Source organism: Phyllobates terribilis, unplaced genomic scaffold, assembly GCF_046119375.1.
Source record: "Phyllobates terribilis strain yellow unplaced genomic scaffold, ASM4611937v1 Scaffold_1__5_contigs__length_1240528914, whole genome shotgun sequence".
In the NCBI taxonomy this organism is placed as follows: Eukaryota; Metazoa; Chordata; class Amphibia; order Anura; family Dendrobatidae; genus Phyllobates; species Phyllobates terribilis.
Window position 1 is genome coordinate 15,434,268 of NW_027362761.1, and position 15,826 is coordinate 15,450,093.

Below are 15,826 nucleotides of genomic sequence, written 5' to 3' on the forward strand. Positions count from 1 at the left end.
GTGGGGTCTTCATATTGTATGGGGGGCTTTGGTGGACATCACACTTTATATAGGGGCCTGTGGTGAACATAATACTGTGTGGGGTCTGTCGTGCTTCTCACATTGTATATGTTATGTTCTGCTACCAGAGCTAAGGAAAGAGAGGAGATCTGTCCCTACGATAGAACTCAGCTTAATCCCTACGATGTAACAGGGAACCTGATCCTGCGATCAGACCTGCTAAAGTCCTAAGCTAGTCTGTACGGAGACCTATAGATGTGGGGAAGGAATCCCTACAAGTACTAAGGACTGGGAGGAATATGGGACACCTCCTAACAGAAATAGTAGCAGACAGACGAACAAACAAAATATATAGAACATAGAGGTCAGTAGACCAAGCAAACTAACAGAGCAAGACACAGAGCACAGGCTAGCTAGAAAGTAGATATACAATGAAGTCCAGCAAAGCCAGAAGGGCGGAGCAGGATTAAATAGGCCAACAAGGTCATGTGACCAGCAAAGGAAAAAAAACCTAAGAGCAAGGTTCTAACAGTACCCCCCCTTCTAAGAGGATCCTCCGGATCCCCTAGGGCCAGGCTTATCAGGAAATCTCCTGTGAAACGCTCTGATAAGTCTGGACGCGGAAACATCATCCGACCTCACCCAAGAGTTATCCTCGGGACCGAAACCTTTCCAGGCCACAAGATACTGCAAACTACCTCTATACCGTCTAGAGTTAAGGATGCGAGAAATTTCATATTCCCCGTCCTCCACCACCGGAGGAACAGAGGCAGAGGCGTCACAATCCGATACAACAGCTTTTTTCAACAGAGAGACATGAAATACCGGATTAATTCTCCAGGAGGTAGGAACCTCCAACCTAACAGCAGATTGGTTGACAACCTGAAGCACATTAAAGGGCCCTACAAACTTGGGACCCAATTTCTTTGAAGGAATCCTCAACCGCAGATTCCTAGAGGACAACCAAACCATGTCACCAACAGCGAACAAAACCTCCTGTCGTTTCCTATCAAAGTAGTCTTTAGATTTTCTGTTGGCCTCCTGAAGATTACCACGCACATCCGTCCAAACTCTCTCCAAATCACCGGAAAAATTCTCCTCCTCAGGCACGGCAGATCCCAACTTGGAGAACGACCCAAACGACGGATGTCTCCCAGAACAACAAAAAAAAGGCGAACAACGAGCAGAAGAAGTTGTATGATTGTTCAGAGCAAATTCAGCAAGTGGCAGAAACTCAGACCACCCCTCTTGATTGTCTGCCACAAAACAACGCAAGAACTGCTCAACATCCTGGTTTTTCCTTTCTGTCTGGCCATTAGATTCAGGATGATATCCGGACGAGAACGACAAATGAACTCCCAACCTATCACAAAAGGCACGCCAAAAACGAGCCACGAACTGAGGACCCCTATCAGAAACAATGTCAGTAGGAACGCCATGAAGTCTGACAATTTCCTTGACAAAGGCCTTAGCGAGAGTTTTAGCGCAGGGCAGTTTGACGAAAGGAACCAAGTGACACATCTTGCTAAAACGGTCCACGACCACCCAGATGATAGTAAAACCCTCAGAGGGGGGAAGGTCAGTTATAAAGTCCATAGCCAAATGTGTCCAAGGAGCACTGGGAACCTCCAAAGGACAAAGCAACCCCGCAGCAGGAGTATGTGAGGACTTAGATCTAGCACATATAGTACATTGACGCACCCACTTAATGACTTCCTTCTGCCATCCAGGCCACCAAAAACTGCGACCCACCAGTCTCTTGGTCTCAGAGATTCCGGGATGACCTGCCAACCGAGATTCGTGACACTCAACAAACAAATCTCTCCTAAAGGTCCCAGGCACAAACAACCTCCCATGAGGAGTGTTAGAAGGGGCATTCTCCTGTGCTTTAAGAATCTCATTTTCCAAAACTCTCCAAAAATCCTGAATAGGAACAGGCAATTCTCCCCTATCCAAAGCTGCAATACGCCCATTACAACACTTGTCATAACATTTATGGCTCCAGGATTTAATTTCACTGGTAGACCAATCCAGTACAGGATTGTGAAATTTTAACCAGGGCAATCCCAATATTACTGGAGAAGGCAAGTTATTCAACACTACCAAATCCAATTTCTCATGGTGAACACCATTAATAGTGAGAGGAAATTCACAGACCTTGAGAGTAATATTCTTCAAAGGGGAACCATCCACAGAAACCACAGCAATGGGGGATGATAAAGGTTCAGGTTTTAAATTGAGTCTTTCCACGAATCCCCCATCAATAACATTCAGAGTAGACCCACAATCGACAAACATCCGAAATTCCATTAATTTTTCCTGAGCAATCGTGGAAGCAGCTAAAAATACACCCTTGGAATTTAAACAGGCAATACGGGCATGACTGACCATTTTTTTTTCTTTCTTCATACGAAGCTCACAGCCTTTAATCAAATGACCAGATTTTCCGCAATAGAAACACAAGCCTTCAAAAAATCGACGGTCTTTTTCTTGAGAGCGAGGTGCCACCGATCCAATCTCCATCGGTTCACCACTGTTAGTACACACATTCTCATAACCAGAAACTGACATAGCAGAGGATTTGCTCTCATTAACCCTTGCACGCAGTCTTCTATCCACCCGTATAGCTAATTGCATAGCCTGTTGCAAATCTTCAGGTGTAGGATAAGCAATTAGCAGGTCTTTAACCCTTTCACTGAGCCCAGCAAGAAATAGACTTTTCAGAGCAGAATCGTTCCACCCTGTTTGAGTAGACCAACGACGGAAATGAGTACAATATTTTTCCACATTACCTGATCCTTGTTTTAAACGTCTCAACTCAGTCTCAGCTGATGCGACACGGTCAGGATCATCATATAATAGTCCCAAAGCAGAAAAAAAACTATCCACTGATCTGAAGCATGTATCACTAGGTTGCAAAGAAAAGGCCCACTCCTGAGGCTCTTTGCGCAAAAGTGACATTATGAACCCTACGCGCTGGGATTCATCCCCAGAGGACTTAGGTCTCAAACGAAAATACAATAAGCAAGCATTTTTGAATGAAAAAAATTCTCGGTGTTCACCAAAAAATAAATCCGGCAAACATACCTTAGGCTCCAAGAAATGTGCTCCAGGACAGTTACTCACGTGCTGACGGAGCTCGGCCACCTCCAGAGAGAGTCCCTGCAGGCGATGAACCAAATCCTGAACCGACACCATGATGGAACAGAAAAATCTTTCCTTAGAGAATTTGCTGGCTGGACTTACTGTTATGTTCTGCTACCATAGCTAAGGAAAGAGAGGAGATCTGTCCCTACGATAGAACTCAGCTTAATCCCTGCGATGTAACAGGGAACCTGATCCTGCGATCAGACCTGCTAAAGTCCTAAGCTAGTCTGTACGGAGACCTATAGATGTGGGGAAGGAATCCCTACAAGTACTAAGGACTGGGAGAATATGGGACACCTCCTAACAGAAATAGTAGCAGACAGACGAACAAACAAAATATATAGAACATAGAGGTCAGTAGACCAAGCAAACTAACAGAGCAAGACACAGGGCACAGGCTAGCTAGAAAGTAGATATACAATGAAGTCCAGCAAAGCCAGAAGGGCGGAGCAGGATTAAATAGGCCAACAAGGTCATGTGACCAGCAAAGGAAAAAAAACCTAAGAGCAAGGTTCTAACAGTATATTGGGGGCTGTGGTGGATGTCATACTGTATGGGAGGCTGCGGTGACAATCTTACTGTGCAGGGTGCTGTGGGACATCATACTTTGTGTAAGGTTTGTGGGGCAATCATGCTGTGTGGGGGCATAATACTCTACGGGGGTCATGAAAGGGATCTCATAGTGAGTGAGACCACTTAGGGGCTTCAGTAAGGCCAAAATAACTGTCTAAGTTTTACAATACATTTCTTTCTCCGTTTCTTAAAATGTTGGGAGATATGTGACTCGCCCCCTGGGCCGTGGGGTACCCGGAACCGGGGTTCGGTACGATGCTGGGGGTAGTAGTGGTGGCAACCCGGTCCCGTGGCTCAGGGTGGTCAGATCAAATTGTGGCAGTCTATCAATCAGTGCTTTAAATGTCCGACTACGCCACCCGTGGATTGCTTTCAGGGATAACCGCCACTGCAGGGCAGGCCACTGGGGCTGGTGTTGGTGTGCAGCACAGAGGTAGGATAACTCCCCACGGGAGGAGTGTAGCCCCAGGGTAGTTTAGGTGGATGTTGGGGGTGATAGTGCAGGCCGCAATAGTAAGAGTTCAGAGTCCGCTTGAAACAGTTCTGGGTCTTTATTGTAGATGTTATTAATGACCCAACAGTAGTACCGGTTAGGAATGGGCCTGGGTATCTGAGAGCATTCGGGCGAGCCCCACTGGTCAGGGTGAGTGTGTAGGCCTACCGTTCTCTCTATGCTCTTTCTGACTATCCCCCTCTTCGCGGTGTAATAGCCCACGTCCCTGAGCTGGCCGTGTACTTCTCGCCTGTATGGCTTGCGACTCGGGCCTTGGGTACCTTTTGCTTTCTCCTCGCTGTACTGGTCCCTCTGTGTGGCGGAGCCTCCAGGCTTCTTAGGCCAAGGGACCTGAAATCCCTCGCGGGTTGGTTCTCTGCTGCTGGGCTTGATAGCCCGGGCAGCCTCGGACCCCAATGTCCGGTTAGATTGGTTCTCTGCCAGGACCGGCTCTCGTCGCCTCTGTCCCTGGCTTGCAGTTCCTCCTCTGCCTCACGGACTCCTCAGCTGCTGCTGACCTGTCCCTTCCTCTAAGAAACCCTTCTGGACACTTCAGAAGTGGGTTCTGGTCTCTCTAACCCTGCCCCAGTTCCAGCTTTTTATAGGGCAGCTAGCTCCCCCTACTGGCCTGGGACAAGAGGTGCTGCATGCTAATGGTCCCTAACCAGGGAACCTCCCTCCTGCTCTCAGACACAGATTATTGTTTGTGGCATCCAGGCCTGGGTTGACACATTCCCCCCTAGTAAAATTTAGTACTCCGGACTAAACACAATTTTTTTAGGAAACACAAATACAGGGTATAAACAATAACATAACATATGTACAAGTACATTTTGTCCTTAAGGTCACGGCGCTTCCGCGACCGGGTGTCCATGTCACCCAACTAGGTCTGAACGGTGCGGGGACCTGTCTCCATAAACCCCAAGTTCCTGGCCTTGGGCGTGGCGACAAGGCTGAGCTACCTACTTTGGGCCACAAGAGGGCCATGCCGGACAGGTTTTTCTTCTGTGGCAATCTTCGCAAGAGGGCACCAAGTGCAACTATCTACAAGACAGTTCCGGCCATTCAGTGTCCATGACCTGTCTGTCCATCGTACTAGGAAAACTGGAAAAACATTATTAATAACCAGGTAACAAACATAAAACATTTGCAATATACAGGTAAATATATACTTTGCATTTAGATCTTCCAGCGAGCTCGTATTTGACCCCTAGTGCTCTGGGTTGACCTGCGTAACCCACTGTCTGGTGGTGGTCTAACCTGACTTTCCCCACTAGCATTTAGGGTACAGCTACTAGCTGGGTTTACAGGCAGTGCAGGCAGCTGTCTGCGGGTCCTTTGGTTTACCGCAGGCATGGCAGGCTCACTGTCAGCAGAGGGTTGACTCTCCTGGGCTGCTGGCATGGGTTCTTCTGCCTCTGGGGCTGCTTGTTCCTCTTGTTCTTCCTGCTCTTCTGTAGGCTCCTGCTGGGTAGGTTGAAGGAAGTGTAGGACGGGTACCACTATTGCGTCGTTTATCCGAGTCCAGGACCGGGGAAACTCCCCAAGAACTGTGCTGATCATTTCTTCCTTGTCCTCTGCGGGTTCAAGGTCATCTTGATCTTCTCCTGTACTCTGTAGTTGCTCGGGGCACCTTTTTAGGTGGTCTCTGGAGATGGTGCTAGTGGTTTCTCCTCCATCCTTGGTAATTACACATACCTTCGAGTTGTCGTGGTTGGACGGCAGTACTGTGTACAGGTCTCTCTCCCACTGGTCATCTAGCTTGTGAAGCTTTCTCTTCCGCTTCAGGACCTGCTCGCCAGGTTCCAGGGGACCAGCAGGGGCGTGTTGGTTGAAGAGTCTCTCTTGCTTTTCTCTTGCTTGAGCCAGGCTCCTCTCCACGCTCTCTTGTACCTTCTTGTACTGTAGCCGCCATTCCGTATCCCAGTCCGCATCTAGGGAGGTGTCCTCGGGTGTCAGGACTCCCATCTCCAGGTCTATCGGCAGCTTACCTGGTCTTGCTCGCATCAGGTAAGCCGGGGTGCAATTTGTAGCATTCACCGGGATATGGTTGTATAAGTCTATCAGGTCCGGCTGTTTTTCCGGCCACAGGCTGCGTTCCTCCAGGGGCAACGTTTTGAGGAGATCAATGACGATATTATTCATTTTCTCACACAGCCCGTTGGTTTGCGGGTGGTAAAGCGTTGTCCCAATCTTCTTACAGCCGTATAGGTTGCAGAACTCCTGAAAGATTTCCGCCTCGAACGCTGAACCTTGATCTGTCAAGACCTGTTCCGGATACCCATGTGGACGGCAGAAGTGTTGTTGGAAGGCTCTGGCCGCTGTTTGGGCTGTCAAGTCTTTAACGGGAACCACCACCAGGAACCGGGAATAGTGGTCCACTATTGTCAGGGCATAGACATAGCCCGACCGGCTTGGAGCCAATTTCACATGGTCCAGAGCTACCAGCTCAAGCGGCTGCCTGGTGACGATGGGCCTCAAGGGTGTCTTCTGGCTGGTACGGTCCTTCCTTCTGAGGTTACATGGGCCGCAGTCCCTGCACCACTTCTCTATGGCCCCTCTCATACCGACCCAGAAGAACCGCTCTCTCAGTAGGAACTCCAGTTTCTTCCACCCGAAGTGTCCCGCTCTGTCATGGTAGGCCTCTAGGACCATTGCTGCATCTCGTCTTGGGACCACTACCTTCCAGGTCAGCTCGTGCATCCGGTGGTTGACAAGCCTTCTGCACAGCTTACCTTCGTAGAGGAATAGCCTGCTTTTCTCCTGCCATAACTGCTTGGCTTCCTCTGGAGCGTCCGGGCCAGGGCTAGCGTCTGCCTGGGTTAACATGTCTTTCACCAGGCGTATTGCAGGGTCACTATCTTGCGTTTCAGCCCAGCCATGGTGAGGTAAGGGGTTGAACATGACGGTGGTTAGGTCTTTGTCTCTTACCCGGTGAGAATAATGAGTAGCCCCATACCGGTGGAACGCAGGGAGCTCTACTTCCTCCAGCTCTTCTGAGTCCTCTTCTCCTTCGGATAAGTGAGGAATTCTGGATAGGGCGTCTGCATTGGCATTGGTTCGGCCCGCTCGGTATTTGATCGTGAAGTCATAGTTTGACAGCCGGGCCATCCACTGCTGCTCTAGGGCACCAAGTCTAGCATTGTCCAGATGTGTCAACGGGTTGTTGTCCGTGTACACCGTGAACTTTGCAGAGGCCAGGTAATGTTTAAACCGTTCTGTTACGGCCCACACCACTGCCAAGAATTCTAGCTTGAAGGAGCAGTAATTCTCCGGGTTTCTTTCAGTGGGCCTCAGCTTCCGACTGGCATACGCGATCACCCTTTCTCTGCCCTGTTGGTTCTGTGACAGTACGGCTCCCAGCCCCACATTACTGGCGTCTGTGTGGAGGATAAAAGGCTGGCCATAATCGGGGTAGGCCAGGATCTCATCCCCCGTGAGGGCCATCTTCAGCCGGCGGAAGGACTCCTCTTCTGGCTTGTCCCACTTAAAGGGTGGCTTGTGACTTCTGGATTTAGACTGACCTATCAGGAGGTCCTGCATTGGAGCTGCCATCTTTGTGAACCCGGGGATGAACCTTCGGTAGTAGCCTACCAACCCGAGGAATTGCCTCACTTCTTTGATGCTAGAGGGGCTTGGCCAGCTTTTGATGGCTGTAACCTTGTCGGAGTCGGGGGCTACTCCCTCGGCACTCACCACGTGTCCTAGGTACTGTAACTTCGGTTTCAACAGGTGACACTTTGAGGACTTCAACTTCAGGCCAAAGCCTGCCAGGGCTTCGAACACCTCTGCCAGGTGTTTCAGATGGTCCTCGTAGGTCTTTGAATATACAATCACGTCGTCCAGGTAAAGTAGGACCGTCTTAAAGTTTCGGTACCCTAGACAGCATTCCATCAGCCTCTGGAAGGTCCCGGGTGCGTTGCAGAGCCCGAATGGCATACAGTTGAATTCACTTAATCCCATCGGGGTGGTGAAGGCGGTCGTCTCCTTGTCAGCCTCTGCCACAGGAACCTGCCAGTACCCGCTAGTAAGGTCCAAAGTAGAGAAGAAATTAGCTGATTTTAGTGCGGCCAAAGACTCCTCTATTCTAGGCAACGGGTATGCGTCTTTATGGGTGATACGATTGACTTGTCTATAGTCCACGCACATTCTCATAGTACCGTCTTTCTTTTTTTACCAGAACCAAGGGGGCTGCCCAGGGGCTACAGCTGTCTCTAATGACCCCGGCTTCTTTCATTTCTCTCAGCATGCCTTTTGCGTTCTGATAGTGTGCGGGGGGTACAAGTCTGTATCTCTCTTTTATTGATGGGTGGCTCCCCGTGGGGATGTGGTGTTCTACCCCTTTCACCCTGTCGAAGTCTAACGGGTGCTTACTAAAGATTCTCTCGTACTCCTGAACAAACCTCCGCCTGGGGAGATGGAGGCAAGGGTTCCACGGCCCTGACAGCATTGTGTTCAACAGTATACAATTTGGCTAGCGTAGCGTACCGGGGCAAGTGTACTTCCCTTTCCCCAATGTTTAAGATCCGGACGGGCACCCTTCCATGGCGGACATCAACCACCCCCCGGGCTGTCAAAATGGTGGGCCTGCTGTCTGAGTACACGGGTTCTACCATGGCTTGGTAGTCTCTCCCTCTTAACCCGATTGCAGTCCGACACCAGATCATCATTTCACTTTTGGGAGGCATGGCAATGGGGAACGGGTCGCTCATCCTCACGCTACCGATCTCACCACCAGACAGTTCTACCTGTTGCCGTCTCATCAGGGCTCTTATCTCTTTCTGGAGGACCCTCTGTTGGCTGGAGCTCGCATTCATCGCCACCTGCTGCAAAATTACAATTACTTCTGAAAGACAATTTTCAATCACGTTAGTACCCAAGGTTATTTTAGGGTGACTTTCTCGACGGTCAATGTCCACAATGATCACTCCCTGTGCCGGCAGTTCAACTTTACCAATCTTAATGGTCATCTCTCTGAACCCCACCTGCGGCACGGGCTGGCCATTGCTGGCAATGATGCTCAAGTCATTGTCTGGATAGCGGGTTACGTCAGTGTCACTCCAATACTGCTTAAAAAGTACATAGGGGATGGTAGTCACTTGGGACCCGGTGTCCAGCAGTGCACTCATGGGGATACCGTCCAGCACTATGGGTAAAACTGGGCATCCCCCACGTACTTATCACGCCAATTAGACGGGCCTGATGACCTTATGCCTGGGGGTTGGCCCTCTGCCCCAGGTCGGGCCCATTTAAAGTACAGTACCTAGCTACGTGTCCCGGCTGGCTGCAACGGCGGCAAATTGGCTGTCCATCCTCAGTGTAACGGTCGGTGGGCCTCCCTCTGAATGACGGGATCCTCCTCTGTCGACTCCACGGGACATCCTCCGGACTGGAAGCCAGCTTGATTGGTCCTGACGGGTCCATCTGTAATGACTGTACGGTCCTGGTCAATGCAGCAACACTCTTTGTTAGTTCTTGGACCTGATGGTGCAGGTTTGCAGGCGGGGATGGGTTTAGGGCCTGCGCATCAGCCCCCACAAGGTCTGCGGGGTAGGGCGCCGCCCCCTGGTGGTAAGTGATGGCATGGCGCCGGGAAGCTACAGCGCCACCCGGTGCGGGTTCTCGGAGCACCCGGATGGCCCTATCTTTGAACTGTGCAAAAGTCAAATCGGGGTTCTGTAGGGCCATGAGGCGCAGCTGGGTTCTGTGGGCGCTGGACAGCAGACCTTCTATGAACTGGTCAGTCAATAGTTTATCTGTATCCTGCACGCTGCCAGGGTCAGCTTGCTTGATTGCTCCCAAGGCATCCTGTAAATTTAGGGCATAATCTCTGATGCTATCTTGAGCTCGCTGCTTACATCCATAGAACCGCATTTTGATTTCTGCTGAGGTACGGGTATCAAAGGTGTCCCGTAGACGGGTCAGAACTCCCCTTACAGTCCTTTTCTCCTCAGCTGTTCAAGACTTTACCTCCCGCTGGGCCGCACCAGTTAACTGCCCTATCAGTATGCTTACTTTCTGTTCTTCTGTCAGGGGATAAACTTTGAACAGGCTATACAGCCTTTCTTTAAAGTCGCCCAAGGTATGCGACTCGCCAGCATACTGTGGCAGCCAGGCCGCTCCGGGGATATAGGGCATGGAAAACGGCATCACAGCTGCAGCGGCAACGCTGGTGGTAGAGTGTCCCTCCGCGTCCGACATCTTCCTCCCCACTAGTTAACCGTGGCCTACCTTCCGGCCATCCTCTTTTGTAGGCCGCGGCTCCGCTCGCGATGCTCTGGGCGAGGACCTTGTGTCGCTCGGTGATGACGTCGGCGTCCGCTGGATCTCCTTCCAGGACCTTGCGCAGCGTCTCAGCGTAGGGCAGAGCTTCAGGTCTCGCGCGTTTTTTAACGTCCACGCCCCTCTTCTTCCCGCGCGGCGTCCCGAAGATGGCGCCCGATGGCGGGAAACGGCTCAGATTGGCGGGAAATGGCCCCGAATGGCGGGAAACTTCACTCAGGTATGTATAAAGTCTTTTTCAGGCACGCAATACCCGTTTGTGGCGGGTTGGTCACAATCCTGCCGACTACGCCAAAGCTGACTTGCCCCCTGGGCCGTGGGGTACCCAGAACCGGGCTTCTGTACGATGCTGGGGGTAGTAGTGGTGGCAACCCGGTCCCGTGGCTCAGGGTGGTCAGACCAAATTGTGGCAGTCTATCAATCAGTGCTTTAAATGTCCGACTACGCCAACCGTGGATTGCGGTCAGGGATAACCGCCGCTGCAGGGCAGGCCACTGGGGCTGGTGTTGGTGTGCAGCACAGAGGTAGGATAACTCCCCACGGGAGGAGTGTAGCCCCAGGGTAGTTTAGGTGGATGTTGGGGGTGATAGTGCAGGCCGCAATAGTAAGAGTTCAGAGTCCGCTTCAAACAGTTCTGGGTCTTTATTGTAGATGTTATTAATGACCCAACAGTAGTACCGGTTAGGAATGGGCCTGGGTATCTGAGAGCATTCGGGCGAGCCCCACTGGTCAGGGTGAGTGTGTAGGCCTACCGTTCTCTCTATGCTCTTTCTGACTATCCCCCTCTTTATGATGTAATAGCCCACGTCCCTGAGCTGGCCGTGTACTTCTCGCCTGTATGGCTTGCGACTCGGGCCTTGGGTACCTTTTGCTTTCTCCTCGCTGTACTGGTCCCTCTGTGTGGCGGAGCCTCCAGGCTTCTTAGGTAAAGGGACCTGAAATCCCTCTCGGGTTGGTTCTCTGCTGCTGGGCTTGATAACCCGGGCAGCCTCGGACCCCAATGTCCGGTTAGATTGGTTCTCTGCCAGGACCGGCTATCATCGCCTCTGTCCCTGGCTTGTAGTTCCTCCTCTGCCTCACGGACTCCTCAGCTGCTGCTGACCTGTCCCTTCCTCTAAGAAGCCCTTCTGGACACTTCAGAAGTGGGTTCTGGTCTCTCTAACCCTGCCCCAGTTCCAGCTTTTTATAGGGCAGCTAGCTCCCCCTACTGGCCTGGGACAGGAGGTGCTGCATGCTAATGGTCCCTAACCAGGGAACCTCCCTCCTGCTCTCAGACACAGATTATTGTTTGTGGCATCCAGGCCTGGGGTGACACATATGTTCTTCTTTGACTGTGACGTGATTGGACTTTTTCTATGGGGCGCCTGTTATTTCTATGTACGCCCCTTTCTCAGGAGCATTATTACAAAAAAGGGCCACTGAGGGTCATTATTATAAGGAGGCACAATGGGGGGTGGGGGATTGTCACCATTTTAGGGGAAGCTAGGAGTCATTATTATTAATATAAGAAAGCACAGGGGAAATTTTTATTATTATACGGAGGTACAGGGTCATTATTATATGAAGTCAAGGAGGAGCATTATTAAAGGAGGCACAGGAGAATTCTTATAAGGTGTTACAAGTTGTGGTTTTTTAGATGTGGTAGAATGTGAGGAGGATCCTGGAAAATCAGTAAAGTGAAGATGTCTGTGTGTTACATTTTGTAGGGATGAGTCATGGATGGATGTAGAGGTCAGGGTGGTCTGGACAGAATGCAATGGAAAAGGGAAAATAAATTACAACAATCAGCGAGAACGTCACTGGTGAGAACTTGCACAATATACCACTGTAGAGCACTAGTGTAAAACTGATATTACCATTATACACTGTGTGCAGAATTATTAGGCAAGTTGTATTTTAGAGGATTATTTTTATTATTGATTAACAACTATGTTCTCAATCAACCCAAAAGACTCATAAATATCCAACCTTACTATTTTTGGAAGCTGGAGTGTTTTTTTTTTTTTAGATTTGGCTATCTTAGGAGGATATCTGTTTGTGCAGGTAACTATTACTGTGCAGAATTATTAGGCAACTTAATAAAAACCAAATATAATCCCATCTCACTTGTTTATTTTCACCAGGTAAACCAATATCAGTGCACAAAATTTAGAAATAAACATTTCTGACATGCAAAAACAAAAACAAAAAAAATTAGTGATCAATATAGCCACCTTTCTTTATGATGACACTCAACAGCCTTCCATCCATAGAGTCTGTCAGTTGCTTGATTTGTTTTCGATCAACATTGCATGCAGCAGCCAACACAGCCTCCCAGACACTGTTCCGAGAGGTGTACTGTTTTCCCTCCCTGTAGATCTCACATTTTATGATGGACCACAGGTTCTCTATGGGGTTCAGATCAGGTGAACAAGGGAGCCATGTCATTATTTTTTCTTCTTTTAGACCTTTACTGGCCAGCCACACTGTGGAGTAGTTGGATGCATGTGATGGAGCATTGTCCTGCATGAAAATCATGTTTTTCTTGAACGATACCGACTTCTTCTTGTACCACTGCTTGAAGAAGTTGTCTTCCAGAAACTGGCAGTAGGTCTAGGAGTTGAGCTTCACTCCATCCTCAACCCGAAAAGGTCCCACAAGTTCATCTTTGATGATACCAGCCCATACCAGTACCCCACCTCCACCTTGATGGCCTCTGAGTCAGAGTGGAGCTCTCTGCCCTTTATTGATCCAGCCTCTAGCCCATCCATCTGGCCCATTAAGAGTCCCTCTCATTTCATCAGTCCATAAAACCTTTGAAAAATCAGTCTTAAGATATTTCTTGACCGATTCTTGACGTTTTATCTTATGTTTCTTGTTCAAAGGTGGTCGTTTTTAGCCTTCCTTACCTTGGCCATGTCCCTGAGTATCGCACACCTTGTGCTTTTTGATACTCCAGTAACGTTGCAGCTCTGAAATATGGCAAAACTGGTGGCGAATGGCAACTTGGCAGCTTCATGCTTGATTTTCCTCAATTCATGGGCAGTTATTTTGCGCCTTTTTTGGCCAACACGCTTCTTACGACCCTGTTGGCTATTTGCCATAAAACGCTTGATTGTTCGGTGATCACGCTTTAAAAGTTTGGAAATTTCAAGACTGCTACATCCCTCTGCAAGACATCTCACAATTTTGGACTTTTCAGAGCCCGTCAAATCTCTCTTCTGACCCATTTTGCCAAAGGAAAGGAAGCTGCCTAATAATTAAGCACACCTTATATAGGGTGTTGATGTCATTAGTCAACACCCCTCCTCATTACAGAGATGCACATCACCAGATTTACTTAATTGGTAGTTGGCTCTCAAGCCTATGCAGCTTGGAGGAGGACAACATGTATAAAAAGTATCAAAGTGATCAAAATACGCACTTGCCTAATAATTCTGCACGCAGTGTATAGTCTCTGTATGGTGGTAATATCAGTCTCAGTACAGTGTTTTTGGTTAAATGTAGTTGTCCAAGCTTGAAGTTAAAGTCTGCAGTGACTATGTAATTGCGGACTTCTGAATCCTCACAGAACTCGCACGCTGTGAGGATTCTCCGGTTTTTGCCCTGGGAGTTTTATTGCAAGTCTTTAGTAGCATTGGTCTTTTCATATACGCCAAAGTGATTTTGGGGCCCCCTAGGCTCCAGGGCCTAGGTGCGATTGCAACCCTCGCACCTACTGTAGTTACACCCATGATCATGTGACCGCAAGTATGCGATTTGCATATATGCAGACAAGTGCTAACTAGACGTGCACGGCCTCACTCAATACAAGTGAAATTTTAAAATCGCATACTTGCAGTCACATGATGGCCGCTCCCAATGCCGGCACTAGAGAATCCTCAAAGTGTGCGCTATGAGGATTCAGTAATCTGAAGTTACATTGACTTTCACCTCAACCCTTTTAACAATCAGTATGGTGGTATTATCAATACTGTATATGCTGCCAATATTTGGTTATGGTTTGTTGTTATTTGCCTGTAATATTGCAATGTTATTATTTTGATATTCTAATTATTTAATCTTATATAGCGGTATTAATGGCATTATTAGAAATATTGGTCTTTATCCCCATCTGGTGCTTGGGGACGGGGACAGCATGGGCTTGTGTGATTTGAAATGCCAGGGCTGAATTTCAGTCTCAGTCCGTCCCTGCCCCTAGGGCTGACACATTCTGCCTTATTCTTCATCATCACAGAATCTGTATTTGTGTCGATCATTACTGGAAAAGTGCCGCTGTATGTGAAAAGAACAAAAGGAGACTGTATCACTTGCTACTCCCTGTATTTCACTGTTGCTGTAAGTAAAGAAGCTTTTAAGTTTTTAAGCTAGTCTGGTTTCCTCCTTCTGAATACTAAAAGAGTCGGCACCCAGGATGGCAGGTCAGAAGTGAGTATGGAGGTATGGAGCACTGCAACACACACACCCAGGGATTCACAGAGTCCCCTATTTCTGTAGCGGGTCAGGGTGAAGAATTAGTAACATAAGTGCCACTCGACAATGGCTACTACCCTGCCCCCCCCCGTTACACACATAAACTTCAGGGCTGCCCACAAATCTTCTAATTAGAGATAGAATAATTATGATGCTATCCCTTTAGTTGTTGGTCACTTTTTTTTTATCTTCTTCTCCCTTCTACGAGTTTTTTACTGTTATTCTATAACTGCTCTGAAAATGAAAATGGTCCTCTCTGAAAAGTTGGAAATTGGGTTTAGGGTGGGGTAGGGAATTGAAGTTGAGATACTTTGGTTATGTTTTATACTTTGGAATTACTATGTCATTTATGTTATTTGAAAGATGGAAAATTTGTATTTGGAGTTTTCAATAAAAATTATTTGATTAAAAAAAAAAAAACTCATGTTATAACGACACTCGCATGGTCCAAGTGCCCTCCGATTTTTAATTGCACCCATTGACTTGCATTGGCGAGTCTCGTCTGATATATGCAGCAAATCGCAGCATGGTGCGATTATTTTCTTAGTCTGATCTGAGCACTAGTCTGTTTTTCATGCAGATGAGTATGAGCCTTTATGTGTACATTCAAAGGGGTTATCTACTACTTTTATATTGATGATCCATCCACAAAATTGTATGAGACATGCTTTGAATAACACAAACCTCACTCACAGATCCGTGATTTTAACAGATGTGGGAATATATCCATCCTACTCTATGGGTTTGAGTGCTGTCTGTTTAAAAAAACAAAAAAGGACGACACTCTGGCGTGTCACCTAGATGTGTGAATGTAGCCATATGCACATCCTGTGGCCTCCTTTACTTCATTATTACCAGACCCAAATGCTGATGTCAAAT